The 26032-nt window shown below is 40.3% G+C and overlaps 1 long non-coding RNA gene across 1 annotated transcript; it reads right to left on the bottom strand.

Moving 5' to 3' along the window:
- Positions 1–2015: 2015 nt before the first annotated feature.
- Positions 2016–25920, bottom strand: LOC131489783 (uncharacterized). The gene is made up of 3 exons (XR_009250741.1): positions 25726–25920; positions 3578–3683; positions 2016–2809 (listed from the first exon to the last, which is right to left on the bottom strand). It is a non-coding gene; the product is annotated as an uncharacterized LOC131489783 (long non-coding RNA).
- Positions 25921–26032: the final 112 nt, after the last annotated feature.

Below are 26032 nucleotides of genomic sequence, written 5' to 3'. Positions count from 1 at the left end.
GACAATGGGATAACTGATGTGCACAGTGACTTACTAATTTAATGTCTGTGGTAAAAAGGGAGCCAATGGACCCTGCAACCCTGTTGAAAGTCACCACAAACACATTGTAGTCAATATCAATTTTCCAATGTGTTATTGATTCTAAGAAGCATTAATTTCAAAACAATGGTTTTCTTTGGTAATTTCCATGTTGTGGATACGATTGTCATTTTTGCTGACCTGCCTGTTGTCAGATACTATTGACTGCCTATAGAATGAACAAGAATATTTTATGGGTGCCTTTACTGAACTAGGAGAAGGGGGCCAGGGAATTATAAATGAGACAATTGTTAATGACTGTCTCCACCTCACCTCCCCATCACTCTACCCAAATTCAGTATAAAACTCCTGTACCTATGGACCCTGTTCCCCTCCAGTTATTAAAATGCTTTAAATTTCTCTCTTCATTTTGCCAACACACACACATACACACACACACACACACACACACACACTCCAGTTGCATTCAACTGTGGTTTCTATTTCATTTTTGTTTGACATCACAAAAACCTATCAATGCTGTTATGACTTAGGATTTGTATGCGAGGCATTCATTCTTTCATCAAATATGTAAAAGGAAATTGGGTGAATGTGAAAAGTTGAGGTCAAGGTCAAGATGGTAAATTAGGGAAGGGACTGGCCCTTCCTGGGATGAGCCCCACCTCCCTGGGTGAGATGATCCCCAGGGTGAAGTCTGGTTCCATGAAGATCTAGGGCCCAGAAGTCCATCCTGCCAGGCCCCTGGGATGGAATTTTGTAGTCCATCACATGGGCTCCTCCTGTTCCTTCCTCAGCCCTCTTCTTTTGATTTTGTGTTTTTCCCCAGCAACCCCATTTCCTCACAGCCTCCAGTTATCATCACCGTACTGACAGTTCCTGAGTATATGCTCTTTCTTGGTTGTCCTTCTGAGTTTCGCCTGGGCATCCTTTCAGGCACCTCAAACTCAACTTCTCTAAACCAACCCCTTTTCTCCCCATCCCTCCTCCCAAAAACCTCTGTTATGTCCTCTGTGTCCTTGTGCACACCCACCCACTAATGCCCAAAAGAAACTTGGAGGTCACTCTGTAGTCTTATTTTCTCTTACTGCCACATCTAACTGGTGAAAGGCTAAAAAAGAAAAAAAAATGTAGTATTAATATTTTAAATTGGTAAATTTTTATAAAGTATACATGCAAAAGACTTCCATAAAAGTGTATAACATGATGGGACTTTTAGAGAAGTGAATATATTTCTGTACTTACTATCCAGATCAAAAGATAGAACTTTATGAGAAGTACCCCACCTGCCATCTGCTAGTCACTGCCCTCCAAAGGGTGACCATTACCCTGACTTTTAACATCCGTGACTTGTCTTGTCTGATTTTGAACTTTATGCAGATGGACTCACACAGTATATATTTATTTTGTGTCTGGCTTTTTTTCACTCAACATTATGCTTGTGGGATGTATCTAGGCTGTTAGGTGTTCTTTTTTTTTTTTAACGTTTATTTATTTTTGAGACAGAGAGAGACAGAGCATGAATGGGGGAGGGTCAGAGAGAGAGGGAGACACAGAATCTGAAACAGGCTCCAGGCTCTGAGCAGTCAGAACAGAGCCCGACACAGGGCTCGAACTCACGGACCGCGAGATCATGACCTGAGCTGAAGTCGGATGCTTAACCGACTGAGCCACCCAGGCGCCCCTAGGTGTTCTTAGTTCTCTGTTTCTGTGCCATGTATGATTCTTACTTCATAGTGTTTTACTATAAAATTCATATGTTCCTGAGGCCATTTGAAGATATCCTGAACAGAGTCAAGTCAGTTTTCTCTGATAGCATATGTCTTTAAAAGCAGAACACAACTGTTTGTGATATTCCAAGTACACCAGAAAGGAAGGTGAGTTTCACCAAAAAGGTTCAGACAGTCAGGGAGGTAGTAGAAGTAAAAGTGGAACTTCTTCTGTTTTCCAGAGTTTGTTCTCTTTGTTGTAGTTTTGAAAGAAAAGTCATGCTTCAATTAATAACAGACAACGCAGTCAATATGATGGGAACAGAGACAATGATGTGATCAAATGCCAAGAAATGACTGACGGCTGAAAAAATATCATGTGAGCCAAAGCAATTTCTCTTGACTTCTAACTTTATTCATCCAACAAATAACGTTTCATCACAGTTTTATCAATGGAATGCAATTCCACCCAGATCATTCTGTCAACGACAAGAAACAGCATCAAATCATTTTGTCCACACAAATAAATCAATTGTTGATTATTATTTTCTCCCATTTGGGACCCAAGTAGGAGGACCAAATATCTTGAGTAAAACAAAGGGAAGAAGGAAAAAATGGTTTCTATCTTGACAAATCCAGTTGGGTAAATGTAGCTTATGCTTTTTTTTTTTTTTTTTTGACACATTCTGATGTGAGGAGGGATAAACAGTTTTTAAATTTAGAGCACAGACAAACTGTAATAATAAACACATGGAAAGAGAATTCAGGCACTTACTGCTTCTTACAGCTATGATAGCATTTCTAGTTTTTCACTTTTGCTTATGTAGTTCTCCTTACTGGGATTCTCCTGTCTTTAAATGTATAATCAAGTTTTGAGAAAAATTAGACTGCAAAGGCTTATAAATCCAAATGAAAGAGGTGTCATCTTTAAAGGACAAACTTGTGTGGCAAGTGGCCTGGTTGTGGATTGGGCTGCTCTTCCTGGTCCTGCTGCTGCTTCTTGCTGCCACATCTTGTTGCTGCTGAAAGCCCTTTCTGTAGAGCCCTCACCTGGTGGTCCACTACTGGATGAGAGATTTGCTTCATTTTACAAATTAAAGCTCATATTCATTCTATACATGATACAGTTACACATCAGGATTTTTCACTTAATATATTGCAATGGACTGAATGTTTGCGTCCTCCCTAATTCATATGTTGAAATCCTAACCACCAGTGTGATGGTATTAGGAGGTGATGGCCACTGGGGAGCGATTGGTCATGAAGGCAAACCCTTCTTGAATAGGATTAGTGCCCTTATAAAAGAGAGCTCTTTCACCCTATTTCTGCCACATGAGGATACAGCGAGGAGCCGGTTGTCAGGAACTGTAAAGCACGCTGTCTTCAGAACATGACTGTGCTGGCACGCTGATCTCTCACACTGATTCCAGATTCCAGAACTGTGAACAATAAATTTCTGCTGTTTGTAAGCCACCCAGTCTATGGTATTTTGTCATAGAAGCCAAAGCTGACCAAGACATATATTATGAGCATCTTTTTCAAATTTGCCCTGGGAGAGAGGAAGACCCTCACCGGGATCTTGCGCGGGGAATGGTTTGCTCCCTGAGGCCAATAAAGTCAAGTTTGCTCCTTGCTGTAATTCCCTGGGCCATAGTTCTTGTACTTCATTGGCTCATCCTATTTATGACTTTCCCCCAAGACCTCAGCTGTATTGTCAGAAGGGGCTCTCCTGTCTGAAAAACCGTTCTTTTTACCTCCCCGGGACCACCATGGGGTGAGGCATTTTCTTTTTGTCAGAAGCACAGAAGCAAATGGTAAGCAAAAATACTTACCGCCCTTTCCCTGATGATGTGCTCTCATATCCGCTGCAAGGCAAAGAGTCATTTTTGTACCTCGATTGTGATTTATCCTCGTAAGGGAGACTAAGGTATTTCTAGCCTAGAGAAAGAAAAATAAATTAAATAAATACAAGACAAGTTAAATTTTCAGTGGTGCATCAATTCCCCCATACAAGGCCAAATCGGACTTCAAATTTCTTGAAGTTGGTGAATTTATTATGTACCCGTGTCTCTAGTACATACTGCCTGCCTTCAATGAAGAGGGGCTTAACACAGGTTTCTAGGAGGATAAAAATGGTGATGATTATTTGGCTATAACACTTAAAGCATAAGTTCAAGAAGATTTGATTTTAATCCAAATACTTCCACCTAAATAAGGATTCTGATGCAAACAGTGACTATTTTTAAAATGACATCTTTTTATGGTATTAAAAGTGATGCTTATTCATTAAATTAAAAAAAAAAAAACACCCGGGAAGATACCAGAAGAAAACAGAGCCCATCTATATTCCCACTTCTTAGTTAACATTTGGTATGTTTTTCTCTCTCTTTCCTCCCCCACCACCTTCTTTTTCATCTATGTTTGTTTTGTTTTACCAATTTATGTCTGTATTTATGCTATATGTGATAAAGTTAACCATCAGACATTTTCACTTAAAATGTTACATCATGAGCACATTTGTTAGATTTTTGGAAACTTATTTTACCAAAGCCCTACTTGAAGGTATAAAGGTTTTTCTTTATTAATTTTTAAATTAAAAATATAACATTTGTGGGCATATTTATACACATATCTTGGGGCTAACCTCAACTTATTTCCCTAGGAAGTATTGCTAAAAGTAGATTTTTAACAAATGAAAATGTCTTGATACTTATTGCTATATTATCCTCTAGAAAGTCTGAACCACTTTAGACTCTCATTAACAATATTTGGATGTACATATTTCCAATGCAACCTTGTCAGCATTGAAAAAAAGGAAAAAAATTGAAAGCATTGAAAAAAGGAAAAATATCTTGATAAATAGGTAAAAAAATTGTATTATTGTTTGAATTTGCATGAAATACTAAATTCTTCTTACTGCTTATTTTTGTTTTCCTTTTGTGAATTATCTGCTGAAACTTTTTTCTGATTTTCCATTGATCTTATTTTCTTTGTAGAGCTCTGGTACATGGTAAAAATATTGCCCCCAGATATTTGCTTTTGTTTAGAAATTAAATAGTGATTCCCCCACTCCAAACATTAGTTTCTGATACTTAGGTATTAAAATTTAGCTATCCTATCCTTTAAGGATGTCTTTCTTTGTTTTTAGGTATAGATCACGTTTAAAAACAGCACACATTTTCTTAGGTTTAACCTTCCATCCCTCTCGCCTCCTTGCCTCCCTCCCTTCATTCCATTTTATAATTAATGGGTCAGTGCCTTTGGGGTATGGTATTGGGCAGAAATCTAACATTTTATTTTCAAATATGTAATCAGTTATCTAAGAGTCATTTATTAAATATTCTTTTCTTTCTCCCTTGATTTAAAATGTGATCCTGGTCAAATGCTAAACTTTAATTTGTATTAGAGTCTGTTGCTGGAACTGCTTCCCTATGCCATTGATTCATTTGACAATTCTTGCTCTGGCACCACGTTGCTTTAATTATTGAGTTTTACTTATGTGGATCCTGAGAAACTTAACAGAAACCCATGGGGGAGGGGAAGGAAAAAAAAAAGAGGTTAGAGTGGGAGAGAGCCAAAGCATAAGAGACTCTTAAAAACTGAGAACAAACTGAGTGTTGATGGGTGGAGGGTAGGTGATGGGCATTGAAGAGGGCATCTTTTGGGATGAGCACTGGGTGTTGTATGGAAACCAATTTGACAATAAATGTCATATATTAAAAAAATAAAAAATAAAAAATAAATAAAATAAATAAAATATTAAAAAAAATTATTGAGTTTTATACCACAGTAAGTATTATTATCTGGCAGTGTTAGTCTCCTTTCATTACTCTCTTTTTAGGGGGATTCTTTGCTTATTCTTCTAGATGAATTTTTATATTACCTTTTCAAACAATTTCAGTGTTTTGATTTAAGCAAACTGAAACACATGAATTATCTTGGAAGAAATGATACACTTACAATATTATTTTGAAAAACATATTTCTTCTTATTCAAGAATACTATTTCTTTCTTAATTCCTTCAAGACATTTTCATGCCCCTCAGTAAAGTATAATAGTTTTCTTTGTCAAATGCTACTTACTTCCTACATTTATTGATAGATATTTCAGATATTTGCTGGGGTTTTTTCTTTTTTCTTTTTTTATGGAAAACCATTGTGAGGTGTGTGTGTGCGTGTGTGTGTGTGTGTGTGCGTGTGTGTGTGTGTGTGTGTGTGTGTGTGTGTGTGTGTGTGTTTGAGCATATTTTGTATTTGTTCACAAGTATTTTGGTTACTTCTCTTATGTATTCCTTTTGCACCCTTTATTTAAGTGTATAAATCTTACTTATTTTTCTTGTTTTGTTGCATTGGACACATCTGCCAAAGTACTCTGCAAAAGCAGTGACATCTGGTATCCTTTGTATTGGTGCTCACTCTGATGTATAGAATCCTTTGATGTTTCATCATTTAACAAGTGTCCATTACTATTTTTTATTTTATTTTGTTTTCCACTACTATTTTAAGATCGATTTTTTTAAAAAGGAATAAACCTTTATTTGTAGTATCAGGAATATTTTTATTCTTTAAAATTGATATGATATTGGTGGATTTCTGAAATCATAGCAACCTTTACATTTCAGAAGTCATGTTTACCTGATCATGTATATCTTTGGTATGCTTATGATTTTAATTTATGTTGCTGTTTTATTTGAGATTTTTACATTTGTATTGTAAGTAGAATCTGTAGGTGTGTGTGTTTGGTTCTGTGTTTATGTGTGTGGGGCATGTGGATATACAAATGTGCATTCTCTCTGTCAAGTTTAGGGATCGGGATTGTGGAGAACAAACTGGAAATGTCATTAAAAATAAACTCTGGAATATTTAACATAGCATGGAAATTTTTCCTTGAGAATTTTAAAGAACTCGGGTATTTTCTTGTGCCATTTAGGAGGTAATAAATATTTACATTATGAGATATTTTCATTGTATTTCATCAGTTCATATACTCTTATTCTTCATGATTAAGTTTTGATTCGCTTATATTTTAATAGAAAATTACTCATTTCATCATTGTTTTATTTTTAAGGTTATGGATATATTTACTTTCTTATTTCTAATTTTTTGCTTATGTGTCTTCTTTTTTTAAAAAAAAGATTTTTAACATTTATTTATTTTTGGGAAGAGAGACAGAGTACAAGCAGGGGAGGGGCAGAGAGAGAGGGAGATGCAGAATCCAAACAGACTCCAGGCTCCAGCTGTCAGCACAGACAGACCCTGATGTGGGGCTGGAACCCACGAACTGTGAGATCATTATCTGAGCCACAGTTGGATGCTTAACCAACTGAGCCACCCAGGCGCCCTGCTTTTGTGTCTTCTTTATTTGAACTTGAATATACTTGCTCAATTTTTAGCTATTTGGCTTTTCCTTTCAACTCTATTTCTGGGATTTATTGATTTTATCATTTCTAATTCATTATTTTTAAATTAATTTTTAAATTTCTGCTTTCCTTGAGTTTATCTTAATTTTCTTCTGATAACTAAGCTGGATGTGTTCATTTATTTTTACATTTCATTTTTAATTTTGTAGGAATTTAGTTTAATTAATTTTGTAGGCCTCATATTTATCACTGAAAAAAATTTGGCTATAGCACAAAAGTTTTTCTGTTAATTTTCTATTTGTTACAGTTTCTAAATAGCAATTTAAAAAATTTAGGAATACGGTTTCATTTTCCAAGTGGTTGTATTTTGTTGTTTCTGCTCTTTGAAATTTATTTGCAAAATTTTTCTTCTTTGCAATGTATTTAGATTTTACTGTGGTTAATATGCATTTTCATAGTGTTTCATGCACATTTGAAAAGATAGAGTTCCCTGTTGGTAGTATATAGAGTTAGATACATGTCTGTATAAGACACCTAAGATGAAATTCAGTCCTAAGAGTTTTGAAAATGTAATAGATAGAAGGTAAAATGTCTGGTATCACTGATGGGACCAGAGCACACACAGCTATTGGAGAAGGGAACGATTCCATCTAAATCCAACTGACCTTCCCATGGTCAGCCAGTGCCTGGAACAAGAGTCAGGCCTGGGGAGGTGAAGCCTGGAGAGGCAGAACTTAGCCTGAGAAGATATGTTAGAACACAGCTGCACAGGAGGGTGAATCTCAGGGAGAGTAAGACTAGAGCAGGGATGGCAACTGGGGGGGACCCCAGGGACAGGCCTGGGGCTGGCACCTCCAGAAGTGGGTGCATCTGTTGGCAAGGACAATTTGTTCTCTCTTTCCATCTTTATAAACTCTCAGCACATCCTTGCTAAAGACCACATAGTCTGCTCTCAGCTATGGGACTTAAAAGAGAGGTTTCTTCAAGACTTGTGCAGAGAGAGAAGGGGAAATGAAGCATCTGCAAAGTGGGCGGGCAGCCAAACTGACCCTCACCAGGCCCAGCTACAGGAAAGATAGGGGCGGGCAGCTGGAGGAGGCAGCTGGAGCAGAGGAACTTAAGAGCATGGTCTTTCGTATTGATGAAGCAGCTCTGAGATTGAGGAGCCCTGAGAGGGGCTATAAGGAACAAGGAAATGCTTCAAGGGTGTTACTGCCTGCCTGGTCAGATGGGTGCTTACAATGGTCATAAATGGAGTTGTCAAATGAATTTTATTTTACACCAGACTAGCGCAGTTAGAAGACATTTAAGTTAGAAATACTTTAAATAAACATTAATCATACTATTTGGAACCCTGCATTCTTTTCTGACGATATGATCAGCCTGAACCACAGAAAAACATGTCCAACTTTTCTGTGATTACTACATGGTTCTCAGTTTTCTTGTTTGTCAGAGATTCTGCTTTACATTTCATGATGCTATAATATAATGTGAGATGAGGACATGCATTTGTTGTATCCTAATTGTGGATTATACCCATAATCAATTTAAAATGCCCCTCTTGGCCTATTTAATGCTTTGTTTGCAATTTCTATCCCTGTTTCCTTTTTGTGTACATACATCTTGGCTAAGCATTTAACCTCTATTTCTGACCTTGTTTGAGTTGCATCTTGTGTATTTTGTATTTTGACCAAGGAGAAAAAAAGACTTTATTTATTAATGAGGGAAATAATTAGATTGATAGTTATTTTAAAACTGATGCACGTAGTGGACATTGCTCTCCCCTGACTAGCATCTCTTTTCTCCTGCTTTGTCCTGAAGGAGCCTACATAATTCCAGATTCTCCTTGAACTCCAGGGCAACCTGAGTTTACCCCAGTTCTGAGGTGGGGCTGATTGGTCCAAATATAATCCTACCTTGTGGCAGTGACTGGTTCAGGAATGAGCCGGTAATTCAAATGCTGGCCAAGCCACTGAGAAAGGAAATGGGTTTGGAGGCTTTTCTGGCTAACTGTCTTTGCTCCTAAGAAAGCCTCAGAAAATGGAAGTCTCTCTTCCTCTGCCAGGCCTCATCAGGTCTGGGTACTGCACCGGGACCTGCCATAGAGCACAGAGTGCCATGTTGCTGACTGCCTAAGGCTGATGTCCTCACGAGGACGGCAGACCAAAGAGATGGGAAGAACCTGGGTTCTTGAAGATATCCCCGAGCTTCGGAATCAATGGCCCTGTGGCTGTCCTACATCTTGCATTCCTGCCACATAAAATTAGACAATTTTTTTATTGTTCTTTGAGCCAATATAAATCCGGGTTTCTGCTAATTATAGCCAATAATAACACTTAAATGACACAGCATGTTCATTTTTCATTTCTTACATTTATTTCATGCTTTTAATTTATTATTTCTCTTGTTTTGGTTTTGTGTCATTTGAAAATAGATTATATTTTATTTACTCTTGTTTTCTCTTGTGAATTAAGTATGGAATTATGAATGAGTCTGGTTTTTAATTCTACTAAAAATTGAGTAGCTTAACATATACTTACTCCTATATTTTTAGAAGTATCAAAGTTGCTATAATAATGATAATTATGATATTAGTATTACAGCTTATGTTTATTGAGCCCTTAATATATGCCATGTACTATGCTAAACAATGTATGTATATTTATTCATTATGTCCTCACTGCAGGAAACAGAACACAGAAAGTTTAAGTAACTTGCCCCAAATGAAGCAGAAAAAGTCAATTGCCCACACTACAGATGAGGAAATTAGTGCCCTTTTCCTTCATGCCATGCTTTTAGCTTTCCATTCACTTCCTGGTTTTTTGTGAGTACTGGGGAATTTCAGAACCAGAATGTTAATGATTATCATTTTTACATATATATATATATATATCCTTTCAATGAAAAAATATTTCATTTCGAATCCACATGTCCTACAACTATTTAGTCTCAATTCTACATATAGTTTTGATACCCACCATCATTTCTTTTACATTTTTTTAAAATGTTCATTTATTTTTGAGAGAGAGAGAACTGGTGGGGGAGGGATGAAGAGAGAGGGAGACACAGAATCCAAAGCAGACTCAGGTCTGAGCTGTCAGCACAGACCCCAATGCCGGGCTTGAATTCACGGAACTGGAGATCATGACATGAGCTGAAGTTGGACGCTTAACTGACTAAGCCACCCAGGTGTCCCATCACCATCATTTCTTTTAAATCCCAATATTTTATTCTAAATTATTTAATACAGTTTATTACTGGATTAACTAATATGCTTTTGAACAGTTTTATTCAGAAGACATGTTGTTTGCATGTAGTTTTCACAGAATGATCACTTGGTTGGTTGTAGAGTTTCCCCAGAAATCCTATTTCTTTTATATGTTCTTATATTTACTGCTCTGTGGAAGTTTGAGCCTGTTCTTCCTTCTTCCCCTTAAAGTCTATCCAGTTCATTTCTGTTCATATACTAGTAGTGTGTGTGTGTGTGTGTGTGTGTGTGTGTGTGTGTGTTTACACAATTAATTTTCATTGCACAAGTAATTCCTGAAATACTCTCCTTCAAAATATTGAGAACTTTCATTAAAAAAAATTCTACTTGACCACCCTTCCTTCAACTCACATTTTCCCCTGAGGTAATTACCATGAGCATTTTGTGTGACTCTTTCCAGAAAGTTTCTATGAATTTGCACACATATATCCATAATTACACATAGCACATAGCATTATTCCAGGGAAACGGTACTTTGAGAGTATATGTTGAAGGAATCAATAAAGAGTTTGTGGTGGGATGGAGTGGCCATAAAGAGCAACCTGGTTACCTAAGAAAGGAGACTCCTCTTTGCAATACTGGGTGACTGGCCCATCAGTCTGGTGAGGTAGATATTGGATCACTGATTGAGGATTTATTGCATAGGAAAAAGTGAGGCCATCTTCTCAGGCCTGTGAACTTGTTTTCTGTATCAGGCTCACCTAACAAGTTAATCTACACCTCAGCTCCAGAACTCATGTCACCAGTGGAGATTCTCCCCATATTCTGGCCAAGGTGTATTTATTAGTCCACACTGTTAAGTTTTCCCATATTCTTATGTGATTTCACTAGGGTTTGGAAAAAGCAAAGACCCAAACTAAGCTAGTAAGAGACCACCCTGGGAAGAATACAGGCCAAATTGCTTATAAAAGGCAGGTCGCCTGGAACCCTGGGAGAGAAGAACATCAATTATGAGCCCTTGGCTCACAGGTTATGAACTCACAGGTTAATCTTTTGGTTAGAAAAGAGGGAGATCTTATGGGGCATCTGGGTGGCTTGGTTGGTTAAGCGTCTGACTTTGGCTCAGGTTATGATCAAGTCATGATCTCACAGTTTGTGAGTTCAAACCCTGCGTTGGGCTCTGTGCTGACAGCTCAGAGCCTGGAGCCTGCTTTGGATTCTGTGTCTCCCTCTCCCTGCCTCAGCCCAGCTCATGCTCTGTCTCTCTGCTCTCAAAAATACACACTAAAAAATTTTAGAAAAGACGGAGATCTCTTTTCATGAGAAATCAACTTGTCCAATGAGGGTAGATCTCTGAACATTGAGCTGAAGAGATCCAGGGAGTGAGCTTGGGCTCTCCCTGGTCTGAGCTCCAGAGAAACAATTCCCCTGCTCTTTCCTAACAAATAAACCCATTGTACCCGGCTCCTTATGGATCCCATAAGATTTGTTTCTCAAGTGAACCAATTTAGTAAAAATATGTTTTCCCATTTTAATTACTCTCATAACTTCCGAAGAGCATATGATGCTCCAGATTACCACACTGTGCTGCTGGCATTCCTGGCAATGGCAAAGGAAGTTCTGTCTGATAAGCGCAAGGAGCTTGCTATGGGTAGACAACCTGGGCCAGCCTTTGAGGAGTTTTGAAGGTAGAGCAATTTGCTACTTTTATATGACTTACATGGTGTCATTCATGTCCATAAAAAAGGAACGGCCAAAAAATGGACTGATAAATGCTGACTTGTGCATCTATTGGTTCTGGCAGTTCCTACCCTTGTTTTAAGTAGGAAGTGCCTTCTGGAACTACTCAGTCTAGTGGACCTCTCCCCACCCACATCCCTCTCCATCTTGCCATCTGCCTTATTTCCTTATAACTCTTATCATGATCTGACCTTATGTGGTATGTCCTCGTCTTGCTCATCTGTCTCCCCCTCTGGAGTGAATGCTCCATGAAGCAGGGGTCTTGCCTGCCTCATCTACTGCATAGACACAGTTAAGAGAAGCACTTGCTGTAGAGAAGGCATTCAATACCCATGCACCTAACTCGTTGAATGAATCCATAGGTTAAAATCCTAATGGTGGAAGTTTGGGCACTGGAACCCCAAGGTGGGGGTGGGGAAGAAAACATGACACAAGATGACCCCAACTACATGGGGGTTCTGCTTATGTTAGAAGAGCTTCCAAACTCTGTGCGGTCAAGTCATGTGGCTCATGGCCAAGGGAGGGTATTTTCTTTTTTACTCATAATAGATAATATTTGTATGTTGGCAACAATGAGCCAGTAGATAAACATGAATACAGACAAATTCTGATTTTGGATTCAAATTACAAGTTATACAAATATAAGATAGGGGAGATATTTGCTCCACAATAACTCATGGAAACAAATTGTGTTTTGGCTGACTCATCTTTTGTAAATGACAGCATGAATAGCTATTAAAAAGTTTACACCATTAGTGGAATATCATGTCTAATAATACAAATAACATCAACATTGATTATAGCCACCGTTTATTTTATACTAGCCATGTACCAGAAACTGTGCTTAATGCTTTTTATGCATGACTATGACTCATGACAATTTTATTATCACACCCATTTATGGATGGAGAAACTTAGGTTCTGAATATTTAACTTGTAGCAGGACACAGAGCTAGGAGGTGGTGGAACCAAATGTATCTATTGCAGAAACTGTTGTTCCTAACCACTGATTGTCTGCCTGCTCTATGTGTGTTTAAACATATCTGGGGCATTGGACTGAGTTCTAGTAGACACATTTTAAGATAGAAAATAAACAAGCAGTGGCTTCACAGAGAGGTCACGGGCATGGTAAAGGGTTTGGAAACCACAGCATGTGGGGAACATTCAAAGAGAAGGGGGATGTTTAGTGCTGAGGAGAGATGATGGGAGGTGGGGGTCAGGAATGAAAGGGCATCAAATAGAAGAGAGCAGACCTATCTTGCTTGGCTCTAAACAGTAGAACTGGACCAACAGACAGAAGTTACAGTGAAGCAAGTTTCAGCTTGATATGAGAACTTTCTAAAGATTAAAGATGTAGGAATGAAGCTTTTGAACCCCTCTTTCACCAGCCAAACATATCTGGCTATCTGTCAAAGATGTTGGATATCAGGAAGGAGTCCCTTCCACCTCTATGAGTCTGGGATTTTCTAGATAGGTTTACATTTTATTTAAAAGAAAGGTAAAGATCATTTGAACTGATTTAAGGTGAGTCTTGTCTAGGAGCAGGGGGATTATACTACTCTCCGAGTTCCTGGCAGCCTTTTGAGCATGTAACTCTTCCATTGGGCCATAACTGGGGCACATTTGAAGTCAGAAAAGGGGAGTTGTATTTGTTCTGAACCTAAATCCTCTTTAAAAATTATAATTCTTGGATGGTATTCTTATATTCAATTAATTTCAAAGAGTCTTATGCGTTTATTTTGTGTTTAGCACCAGGTAGGTGCTAATTTTTTAACCATGCCCTCTGCACCCCACCCCTCCTTAATCCCATTCTAGGTCAAGACTAGGGCTCATCCTGCCTCTTGCGGCCCCTCCAACACCTCGCATCCCTAGATGTGTTCAGAAACTATGCAGGTAGAAATGACCTGTGTTTATAATTTATGAAACCCAAAAAGCAGTGAAGAGAAAAAGAAATGAATCCTGCATGGTTACAAGGACAAAACCAGCTCCAGGTGCCTTTCCACAAGCCAGTGTGGGTGGAATTTTCTCTCGAAGAAGTGTTCTTATTTGTGGTTTCCCACCAGCCTCTCAGTCTGCAAAGTGCTAGATGAAATGAGCTTGTGTGCGATTTCAAAGGGGTATTAGAATCTTGGGGTAAGATTTGAAGAGCCCCAGCCCCTGAGATTGGCATTCTGTGGGCCTGAAATTTTACAATCAGAGCACTGCTTTTCTGAGTTAAGCATTTCCCTTGGCATTCTTCATATGTTGAAACAAAATCTCTAATGTGATAGTATTCGGAGGTGGGGACTTTTGAATGTGATTAGGTCATGAGGGTGGTGCTCTCATCAATGGGGTTAGTGCCCTTTTAAATGTTTTATTTATTTTTGAGAGAGAGAAACTGCAAACAGGGGAGGGGCAGAGAGAGAGGGGGACCAAGGATCTGAAGTTGGCTTTGCACTTCATATGGGGCTTTGCACTTCATATGGGGCTTGAACTCATGACCTGTGAGATCATGATCTGTGCCAAAGTCAGCTGCTCAACTGATTGAGCTACCCAGGTGCCCCAGATTAATGCCCTTTAAAAAGAGATACCAGAGAGCCCCTTCACCCCTTCACCATGTGGGGAGACTATGAAAAGATAGCTGTCTATGAACCAGAAAGCAGGCCCTTACCAGACAGCAAATTCTGTCAGTGCCTTGATCTTGGACTTTCCAGCCTCCAAAACTGTGAGAAATAAATTTCTGTTGTTTATAAGCTACCCAGTCTTATAATATTTTGTTATAGCAGCTCAGACTCAGACAATGATAGAGACTGGATTTGACTTCAAAACCTATACTCTTAACAAGTATATAAAACTGTTGCCATTCTAAATAATTATATTACTTTCAGAAATAGGAGAGAGCTCATCCTCATCATAACACACTATGTCTGCATGTGTGTGTGAGAGAGTAGGGGGGAGGTGTTTATTGTGAATTAACTCTAATTCTAACCCTTAGTAAATTACTAATCTGGAATTTATCTGAGATGGTTAAAGTAATTCTGACTTCTGTAAGGTCATTATTAGCATTTTGTTATTTGCCTTAAAGTCAATTGAAGGTACATATCAGGGAGTAATTACTTGCTGAGTGACCCAGCTACGTCCTCCCTCCCTTGCTTTCTTACTTCCTTCTGTCTTTTCCTTCTCCCTTTTTTCCTTCCTCTTCAATACTTCAGTTATTTCTGAGTATTCGCTCTGTGCCTGTCACTGTGCTGTACAATGGAGGTAAAATGATAAGTAAGTCTCGGTCTGTATTCTTAAGGACCTCACAGCCTGGAAGGGGAGTTAAAAATAATTACTATTCAACATGGCAATGGTTATAAAGGAGCAGATTTTCCAAACTAGTTTTTTAAAGAACACTCTTTGGCAGAATGTTAAGTAAGGGTATCATGAGAAAGAAGTATTTTAAGTTAAAACAAGTTTAGGAAATGCTGGGTTAAATAAAATTAAGCAAGCTTTATCTTACAGGGAATTTTCAGACCCTTTAAATTGCTAATGTGTGCTGTAAATTACCAAGAATGGAAGAGAACATATTTCGCAAGCCCAGTTGACCTCAGAACACTTCTTTTGTCATGGCACACTTAATAAAGTATTTATTCACTCTTCCCTCTCTCCCTTTGTCCGTCATCGATCCATGTATCCATCTTTTCACCGGATATTCATTCATCCAGTATTTCTCAAGTACCCACTATGTGCTAGACATTGTGTTACATCCTGGGAGTCCATTCATAAACAATCTGTGGAGTTAGTATTTTTGTTGGGCAGATAAACATCAGGCGAGCAAAGAAACATGTAAGATTATCAGAGTGTGGTAAAATCCATATAGGAAATAACCAGGGTTTTAAGATGAGAAAAAAATAGAGTGATCTACTTGCGTAGGTGGTTGAGAAAGCCCTCTGTGAGCAAAAGACATTTAAAGCAAGTACCTGGAGGAAGAGAATGAGCCAGTTTTGCAAAGAGCAAGAGGAAGAGCCATCCAGGAAGAAGAAACAGCAAGTGCCAAAACCCTGGAATGCAGAAAGGCTTGGCAAGCTCCAGGAATTGAGCTTCCTCCAGGAGTGCAGGTCTGCTTAAAGACAGAAGGCTGAACTTGACACATTTTTAAGAATTAGAATCTCATCATCATGATATCACAGAGTTGGAGGAGACCCTGACACCATCTATTCCAAGTTCTTATCCACGAGGATCCCATCTTCTAAGATATAGGGCTGCCTGCTCTGCTTGGCTGTGTTTATAGGGTTTTCCCCTTTAGATGGGAGGTAAACTTAAGCCCTAGAACGTAGCTGGGGAAAGCATTGCTTGTGACATTTCTCTCCTTCATATGAAAGGAAGACTAGTGAGGATTGTGTTTAAGGAGAAAATTTCTCTCAGAGGTACAAATCCCAATACAAGTAATCATAGCTGGTAACCTTCACTCCAGCCTAAAAATAGGAAACAAAAAGACTGAAAGGGGAGACTGACAAAGAAACAAGCTTGTTATCCTAGACTCAGTAGCCAAGGAGGGGAAGGAGGATAACTCTGATTCGTGAAGCCTGAGTGCCTCACTCCCAAACCTTTTATCTTTCAATTCTTCCTGCAAGATTAAGCATCCCAAAACACCACTTTTATGGTCTCTGCCCTGGTTCAAGGAGTTACAATGGATCTTCTTTACTGTCAAGTCAAGTAAAAATCTCCCTGCTAGACATTCAGGACGATCCATTATTATCATCATTTTCTTCTGGCTACCCTCTGCCTTCTTACCCCCTTCCCCAGCATGCACGCGTGCGCGCACACACACACACACACACACACACACTGAATTTGTTTCACTGTGCAATTAGTGCCACAAAGGAATAACAAAATAATTCTGATTCGGGGGTCACACTTCTGTCTTTGATCCTGTCATTTGTTGACTGCTTGACAGTGTGTCTTGCAGACCCTCAGCTTCCTCATCTGCATTAACAGATATTAATAATAATAGTGCTTGTCAAGTAATAATAATACTTGTCACACAGGGATATTGTTATCTGAACTCAGCTGTCACAGCATCTTCCCTATTATGGGCTCCCTCCTCAGGAACTCAAGTTTTCCATCTTGCTTGCTCTCTGCTGGACCCCTGCTCTTTGGTTCTCTCATCCTCATTTGGACTTTATGATCCTTGCAAACACAGCCTTTGGTTTCCGTTTGATGCATGTTTTAGCATCAGAGGCTAAACCTGGCTTTCCGTCATTCCCAGATCTTATTTCCTAGTAACTCAGCCTGGATAAGAGCTTTCAGCTCCTGCTTGTTTGAGAAGAAGAGCTGGAAAGTTATTTTCTGAGGTCTAACCTCAGTAAGTTAAACAGTTGAGGTCTAGTTCTTTCCTCTCGGCTGGTTTTTGCTCAGCTAAGTACTCCCCTTGGTTTTTTTCTGGCTACAGAAGGCACTCCCAGAGCTTTTGATCAGTATTTTAGCCTCATGGTCTTGTGATTCCCAACAGTCACTGATGCATGTTCTGTGGCTGGCCATGCTTTACTAAACTTTCTGCAGCTTGCTGTGACCTAAACTAATTCAGAGTGAAGATGGAAGAGTTTTGTTCCAAACCCAGAATCCAGCATGTCTTAGCTCTCACCATAGCCATCACTATTCCTCAAGGAATTCTTGCAAGTTATCTGTGCAGCCTTCCTCCTTTCCACTGTAGATGTCACAAGTCTGTAGGTGAATGGGGTCAGGAATTGGGCTACTCATATCCTTTTCCTAGTGTTGCTAGTGCTTGGGTAAGCAGTGGGAGAAAAGGCACTTCTCCTGTTGGCAAGGCCTCCTCAATATCCTGGCCAAATAGATGGCAATGTATAACAACCTGTAGCACCATCCCAGGATCCAGCACAGAAACATAGGCTAGTGGCATCTGCATAGAGTAGGTCTGTTTTCTTTTCAGTAGCTGGAGAAGAATGGCCCAGAAGAATGCATTCAATCCTGAGACATGCCTGGGGATGGTCTTTTCCATGAACTGATGATTTCAGGCCTCTTATCCTTGCTGCAAGAAGAGAATTGTTTGGAACTTGGAAAAATGAGTAAAGGAGGAAGAAGTGTTTTATGTATCCCTCCAGTAGAATTCCATGAATATCATTGGTCATAACTTTTATCACTTGATCACCCAAATAGCAAGGAATGCTATTTGGAAATGGTCTTCCAGGAAATAGTCTTCAAAACTGGGTGCATTGCCTCTCTGAATTAAATTGGAGTTCTGTTTGTAGGAAGGAAAGGTGATAAAACTTGGTAGACAACTACAGTGTCTACCACTGCAACAAAACTTTTCAACCTACCTTACCTCCCAATTCTCTGGGCCCTTCTTCTTGTAGCATTTCTTCCCATACTTACATCTTATTTGTGCTCCTTAATGTTACCAGCACCCAGATCAAGACTCTAATTGGAGTTCAGGCCATCCCAAAAGAACTGTAGACACTGCTGGTGGTCTCAGGACCCAGGTAAGAAGCATTCCAATTGGTTCCAGGTACCAGAGACTATCTGATAGGGAAAAAAAAATGACTAGCTCTTCTTCTAGATGGGTGCTAGGAGACCTTTTGGAGCCCTTTTAACTGACAGGGGTCAGCCCAGTGGTGTTGTGACCCTGCCATCTCTCTGCTTGCCATCTACATCATCTCCCATGCCTTCCTTGTCTAGCTGACCCTGAGCTCCTGATATCCTAGGTTACATGCTTCTTCTGAACAGGGCTATGACTCTAACACCTTCACAGATACGAAGAATAGGTGCACAGTATGTATTTTATGCATTGTTTAATTGGAATACAGAGGAGAATACTGGGTTGCAGAATTTTACCTCTCTAAGAAGGCATTTATGGGGCGCCTGGGTGGCTCAGTTGGTTAAGTGTCCGACTTCAGCTCAGGTCATGATCTCACAGTTCATGAGTTTGCGCCCCACATCAGGCTCTGTGCTGACAGCTCAGAGTCTGGAGCCTGCTTTGGATTCCATCTCTCTCTCTCTGTCTCTCTTTCTCTCTCTCTCTGCCCCTCTCCTGCTTAAGCTCTGTCTCTCTCTCTCAAAAATGAATAAACTTAAAAAAAAAAGAAGGCATTTACTGTTTAAGGAAAAGCTAGGAGGTGCATTCTCCCTCTCTATCTTCTTCTATCATTTAAGTTTATAATAAACTTAACTGACTTTATCTCCCTTCAATCCCATTGCCTAATATACCTTTTACTATGTAGAGTTATTGGTAAGGTCCTGCTAGGTGAGTTAGCTAAGCAGACTGGCATATGGATCAACTGAGGTCAAGGTCAGGGGTTCAGTATCCTAATTAGCCATTTTACTCATGGTCTGTTGAATGGTCATAGTCTCTAGATCAGTTACTGTTGGGTCTTTTAAGTGGAGAAACCCATTTTTACTTCAGGTAAAAAGATTCAAATATGGGCCAGTAGAATTTTTTAAATCAAGGCATCATATTCTGTGTATGTGCTTTTTAAGTGGTCTCAATCAGGATTGCTAGGATTAGAATACAGTGCTAATAAAGTAAACTTGCTGCATCATTCTTGGGGCCCAAATACCTTTTCTCTATTATGTAACTACAAATTGACCCCTTACACTTGCAACTTAGTCATAGAATACCATTTAACTTTAGATAAAAAAGATCCCTTGGTCTGGTCTCTCTGGTTCAAGAGAGTTCGTTTTCACTAAAGCTGAGGCTGTGGCCTCAGAGTCCTGGGATCATTTGGCTCAGTTGGGACCTAGGCATTAGCACCTATGCCGTCTCCCACCCCCTACCACTTAAGTAACTCTGACACGCAGCCCAGAGTGTGAAATCACCTCCTAACCCTATCAAGACACCAAACTATAGACTTCTTTAACCCCTGTTACAAACTAACTCCCCCAAATCAGTCAAAGCTGACCCTAACTACACATTGGCTTCCAAGTCTCAATCATCGAGCTGTTATCATGCTAGATCCAACATACCATCTACCTCATACCATTGCCACAGAAAATATTCACACTTTCTTCTCCATTTGGCCACAGATGTGAATTTTAGCTCTGGACATAGATAATTCCCTAACTGAGGGCTTAGACCATCTTCAACTCCAGAAAGAAAGAATGACCTCCTACTTTGGCTACAGACAGTTTCTTCTTAGTCCCAGCTTCATATTAAGCTACACACAGGCTGATCCCAAACACACACTAAAAGTTACCCTTTTATCATGATCATACAGTTGCTACCTTGTTCTGACCACTTCTGGACTCTTTCTTTGGTAATATATTGCTCTATACCTGATAAATTTAAAATTTATGACCCTAGCCACAAATGGAACCCAGATCTTCAGCTTCAGTTCAACCTCAAACCCTAGCCATAAAGTAACAACCCAGCCCAGAAAGACCTCTGTTCTTGGCTAACTGCAAATCATAAACATCATAATTTTTTTTTTTTATTTATTTATTTTTGAGACAGAGAGAGACAGAGCATGAACGGGGGAGGGGCAGAGAGAGAGGGAGACACAGAATCGAAAGCAGGCTCCAGGCTCTGAGCCATCAGCCCAGAGCCCGACGCGGGGCTCGAACTCACGGACCGCGAGATCGTGATCTGAAGTCGGCCGCTTAACCGACTGAGCCACCCAGGCGCCCCAACATCATAATTTTTTAATGAAAAAAATAAATATATGCAGACACCAAGAAACTAGTATATTGAACCTTATGTACTTATTTCCAAGCTACAACAATTATCAGTACATGGCAATTCTTGTTTCATTCGTATCCTTACCTACACTTATTTCCACCCTCTCCTGTGTTATTCTGGAAGAAATATAGACATTATTATATCCTCTCACCTGTATGTGTTTTGATTTATATCTGTAAAGGCTATTTTGAAAAAGATAAGTTATAATCATGATACAACGATCACACTTGAACTTAAAAATTCTTTATGCACAAATATCTAGTAAGTGTTCATATTTATCCATTTCTTATATATATATATTTCAGTTTGTGGGTTTTTTTTTTGGACACAAATAAGGTCTACACATTGTTATTTGTTGATATGTCTCTTCTAATAAGTAGTTTTCCTTCTTATCACTTAAAAATTTTTTTTTAGCATTTATTTATTTTTGAGAGACAGAGCGAGACAGAGCATGAGTGGGGGGAGGGACAGAGAGAGAGGTGGGGACACAGAATCCAAAGCAGGCTCCAGGCTCTGAGCTATCAGCACAGAGCCTGATGTGGAGCTCAAACTCACAGACCCCGAGATCATGACCTGAGCTGAAGTCGGACGCTTAACCGACTGAGCCACCCAGGTGCCCCTCTTCATTATCACTTCTGCATTTTTACTTCTGTTGAAGGAACCTGCCCTACATGTGGGGCCGTGCTGACACTGATGCACCAGCACAAACTTTCTCACAAAAGGAAGGCTCTGATCAAGAGGGATGCAAGCCAGGGAGTGGGTAAGGGCATGTCCCTCAGTACAACCACTAACTGCATCACCAAGTAAAGTTTCTGCCCTTCAACTGGTGAGGAACATTTTTCTCTCATGTTAGATGATGGTCATGTCTTGTGTTTGTCCTGGTCATTCAGTCTTCTCGCTGCTTTTTCCTGATACAGGGTCATGGCAGCAAAGATGCAAACAAACAACTTGTGTATATATATTTAAATTACATGCACAGAATAGGCTCACACTGTCCCTGCCCACCCTTGGTCCAGTTATGGCAATAAGATTCACACAAGGCAGGATTCACAGTCCAGAGCTGTAGTCATGAAGAGAGGCCATTAAGGGGAGAGTGTCATCACTTCTGGGAGTGTAGATAAGGGAAGGGATTTGAACTGAGGAATCACTGGGGGGGGGGGGGGGAGAAACCTCCAGACAGCTTCCCATTGGAGAGGAAGGACCCTCCTCTTAAGGGTATTGAGGACTTGACCATTTCTATGAGCAGTGACTTCACATTTAAATGTTGGGATTTTTGAAGCATTTGATCTGATTAGGGTTGAGTGAAGTAGTGGAAAACAGCATCTTCGACAACTCCATATTGCCTTCAGAGAAAAGATGTTCAAGTTTCTTGGCTGGCATTCAAGTCTCTGCCCATCACTTCTAGCCTATTTTGACAGTGGTAGCTCGCTCTTTTCTCCTACTGGAATCTTCTCCAGTCAGACTGAGCTCCTCGCTGCTTCCCAAACAGGCCATGTGCTTTCCTACTTCCTTGCATCTGTCAAGTTGTTCTCTACTCTTGGAATGCCCTTCCCACAGCCCTCCTGTGCGCATGCTGTCCAGAAGTCAGGATGATAACACTCAGGCCAAATAGGAACTCTTAAGAAGTAGCAGAAGATGGAATCAGCTTAAATACAAAGCAAAAGAAAGCCTTGTCAAAAATGACCCAGAGCTTGGTACTAAAAGTTTCCTGGATGCCTAAACAGCCAGTAGAGGAGTGTGAGCCAGGAGAGATGTCACTCCAACCTGGTACTCACACTATGGCTCAACTCATCCAAAATGAAAGCTCGATGGAAACATGTTGAGCAAAATTATACATGCTCATTTCTTAACATAGCTTTCAGATTTAATCGCAGGGAACGCTTGTTTTGGTTTGAATTTCTCTCATTTTTAGATACCATTTTCTCTCCTAAACTAGGTCATTTGAATTATCTGCTGATAGTTCAAATCTGTAGATAATTTGCTTTTACTCACATTCCTAAGAACTAATTACCTGTACATATAAAATGATGAAATCTCATTATATTTTCTTTTAAAACTCTGACATGCATTTAATTACATTAGTCAATTATTACTGTACATGCTGAGGATTTGCTATTGACCAGCTCGTGCTGGAATATTTACTGCACAGATGTGTTACTTTAATTAAACAAATGTGATTACACACATATCAATTTTTATTTGGTTTCAAAGCCCAGAATCTAAAAGTGACGCAGTTGGCAAAGCCGTGCAGTGCGGTGCTGGTTCCCGGGAACGCAGCGAGAGGCTCTTTACTGAGGGAACACAGAGCGCCTGCAACTCTGCGTGGGAAACTTCAACCACAAGTGGGTTTTTGTTGGTGTGTTAAGTACCACTGAGTGAACCCAAGAAGGGAACAAACAAACCAGCCCTGAATCTTCCTAGAACATCTTCAGCTTTCTTCTCTTATATATAGAGAGACGAGGGACTGTAGTTTCCTACAGGAAAACTAACCTAAAAGTCAATCCACCTGAGAGTGGGAATTGCTTGGGATTGGTGCTTGGTTAGATAGAAGATCTGGTATTTGTCTTTAACACCAGGGCGAAGTAGAACAATATTAGATCATTGGATTTGGTCTCTTGGTCTCCTTCCTGCCATAACCTCCAGCATACCCCCAAACCATGAGATTAGTATCAAGAGGGAGGACCTTCTCCCAGTGCCTAGTCCCAGCCAAGTAAGTTTGAGTAACAGTATGAAGATGTAGATAGAAAATCAGAATGTGCTGTGCAAACTGGAGAAAGGTAAAGTTCTCTACGACTCCTGGTACAATGACTGCACATATCAGGTGCTTAGTAAATAGCCCTGGTATTAATGAAGGCAGTAAGTCAATCCATTAATCCACAAACATTTACCAAGCACTGTATGAACTGGTCGTTGGTGGGCACAGACAGAAAGGCAGGAGATCTGTCCACACAAGTTTAGACTAGCTGTTTTCCTTAGTCTCACACATGAATGATCACTGCATTTTGTTCCCAAGGGTGTCTCTGTCTGGGCCTCATGGGCATGGCATATGAAGAACCAACCCAATGGGTCAAGTGAACCAAAAATTCTGCTTAAACTGTGTGTATCCAGGTCTCCTAGATGCAGGCAGAATTTCCAAGGATGAGGTTGGGGAGCAAATGAGATGGGACATGCCTGGGTTCCCAAATATACTTTGAACATGAAGAAATCACTGAAATGTTGAACACTATGTGCCATCAACTCTAGGTGCAGAAGGAGTTTTGCCAAAGAAGCGACTAATTGGTTTCAAAAAACAAAGAGGGCTCAGGATTTGGGATGAGAAAGAGCTGGACACTCAGATCAGGCAGAACACTTGACTCTGTGGCTTTACCCCCTTATGACAGTTTCCTCACCTAATGGTGATGAAGAAACTCATCTCATCGGGGATGAGATCTCTGTTGTTAGGGATCATAAACCACATATGTGTGATGCCCAGGACTTGGTAGGTTCTCAGGAAATTGTTGGAGATTTTGCTGTTTAAAGAGTTAGTGTGGACCAGCTGGGTAAGGCAGGTTGTTGGAGGGGTTATTTTCAGTCACTTTGCCTGTGCCATTCTTCCTTTTGGCATGTTGCGTTCCACTGATCCATTCCCACCTGGAGGAAAGCCTGTGGTAAATACATTTACAGAGTTTGAACAGCAGGAAGGTTATGTGGGCAGTTCCCAGGAAGCGAATTGCATAAGGTCTTCCAGCTATTAAGTGGCAGAGTTAGAGTTCTAACTGAGGTCTTCTTACTTTAAGATAAATACTCCTTATGGGGAGCTGACTTCAGCTCAGGTCACGATCTCGTGTTTTGTGAATTCGAGCCCCGCGTTGGGCTCTGTGCTGACAGCTTGGAGCCTGGAGCCCGCTTCGGATTTTGTGTCTCCCTCTCTCTCTGCCCCTCCCCTGCTTGCTCTCTGTCTCTGTCTCTCTCTCTCTCTCAAAAATAAATAAACATTAAAAAAAAATTAAAAAGAAAACCTACTGGAGAAATTTACTTAAAAAAGATAAATACTCCTTAAATTACATTTTTTTGTGAGATGAAGGTTGTACACCATCCACAGAGATAAGCATTTAAAAAGAGGAATGTGAGGAAGGCAATGATTAGTCCAAACAAACAGTGGCATTTCAGGCACTTCTGCCTCACCCAGGGGTACTCTTGGAATACTGTTGGGATAGACCCACCTTCCTGATAGTTCTTGGATTATCTACACAAGGAACCATCATTTTTCCTATGGATTACACTTGAGTTTTCCAACCTGTGTGGCTGGAAATATTGATCCTCTCACCCAGCTAGATATTGGGGCACCTCCTCCAGGCTACAGGTACCCCCTCCTTCATGCTGGGGTACCATAAAAATGTTATAATTTTCCATGTGTTCCATGAAATAAACAAGCTTGGGGAGCATTGACCTAACTAGTCTATCTGGTTCAGAAGACAGCTTGAGTCTTGGCTTCGCCTTTGAATAACTAAATAACCCCAGCATAGTGAATTATTTGAACCTCAGTTTCCTCATCAGGGAAATGGATATATTTTATCTCGTAGTTTTGCTGTAAGGATTCACTGAGACTGTCCTGTATCGTGTCTGAAATATGATAAATCCTCAATAATGGTGAGTTGAATGTACCACTTTTTTCAGTTCATAATTTTATTTGTTAAAGTAGAGAGTAGAACTTCTGGCTTCTACTACTCACAGCTTGGTGGATGGAGTCAGGAGATAACTTAGCTGTTCCAGCTCTGAGCTCTGGCTGTGATCCCTCTCTGTCTCAAGTTCCATTTGGTCTGTCAGTAGTGGTTCTGGTCTTATGGGGTCACTGCTTAGAGCAGAGACTGGGCTGAGGCCCCACTGACCCCACCTCCCAAAGGGAGTCCATCCCTGCATCCTTAACCCACCCAGCTCCCTGGTTGCTGATCTCATCCTTTTGCCAGGGCTAATTATACTTAAACCAGATTTGTAGGAAGCAAGATGCGTGCACACACAGCCAAAGCCTGGAATTGCTTACCCGAAAACACGTTCCCTCCTCCTTCTGCTCCAGTTCTCAGTCTTACCAGAAGCAGGGGCGGGGGTGGGCAAAGAAATGGAGCTTGCATCGTGTGTGCTGAGGCAAGGTAATCTTGGAGTCACCCTCCACCTCGCTGGCCCTGACTAGCTCTGGCTTGCAGCCACAGGTCACTGGAGAAGAGTGGAGTCCAGCGCGACACTGAGCTTCTCCTTCCCCTGAGTGGGTCACTGTGGGTTGCACCCAGCTCTTCGGGGGGTGAGGGCTGGGCTGCTAGCCCACTGTACCTCATTATGTATTCCTTCATTGT

The sequence above is a fragment of the Neofelis nebulosa genome, chromosome 11, assembly GCF_028018385.1.
Source record: "Neofelis nebulosa isolate mNeoNeb1 chromosome 11, mNeoNeb1.pri, whole genome shotgun sequence".
Classification (NCBI taxonomy): Eukaryota; Metazoa; Chordata; class Mammalia; order Carnivora; family Felidae; genus Neofelis; species Neofelis nebulosa.
Note: the sequence above shows the minus strand (reverse complement) of the source record. Positions and strands in the feature narration are given on the sequence as shown.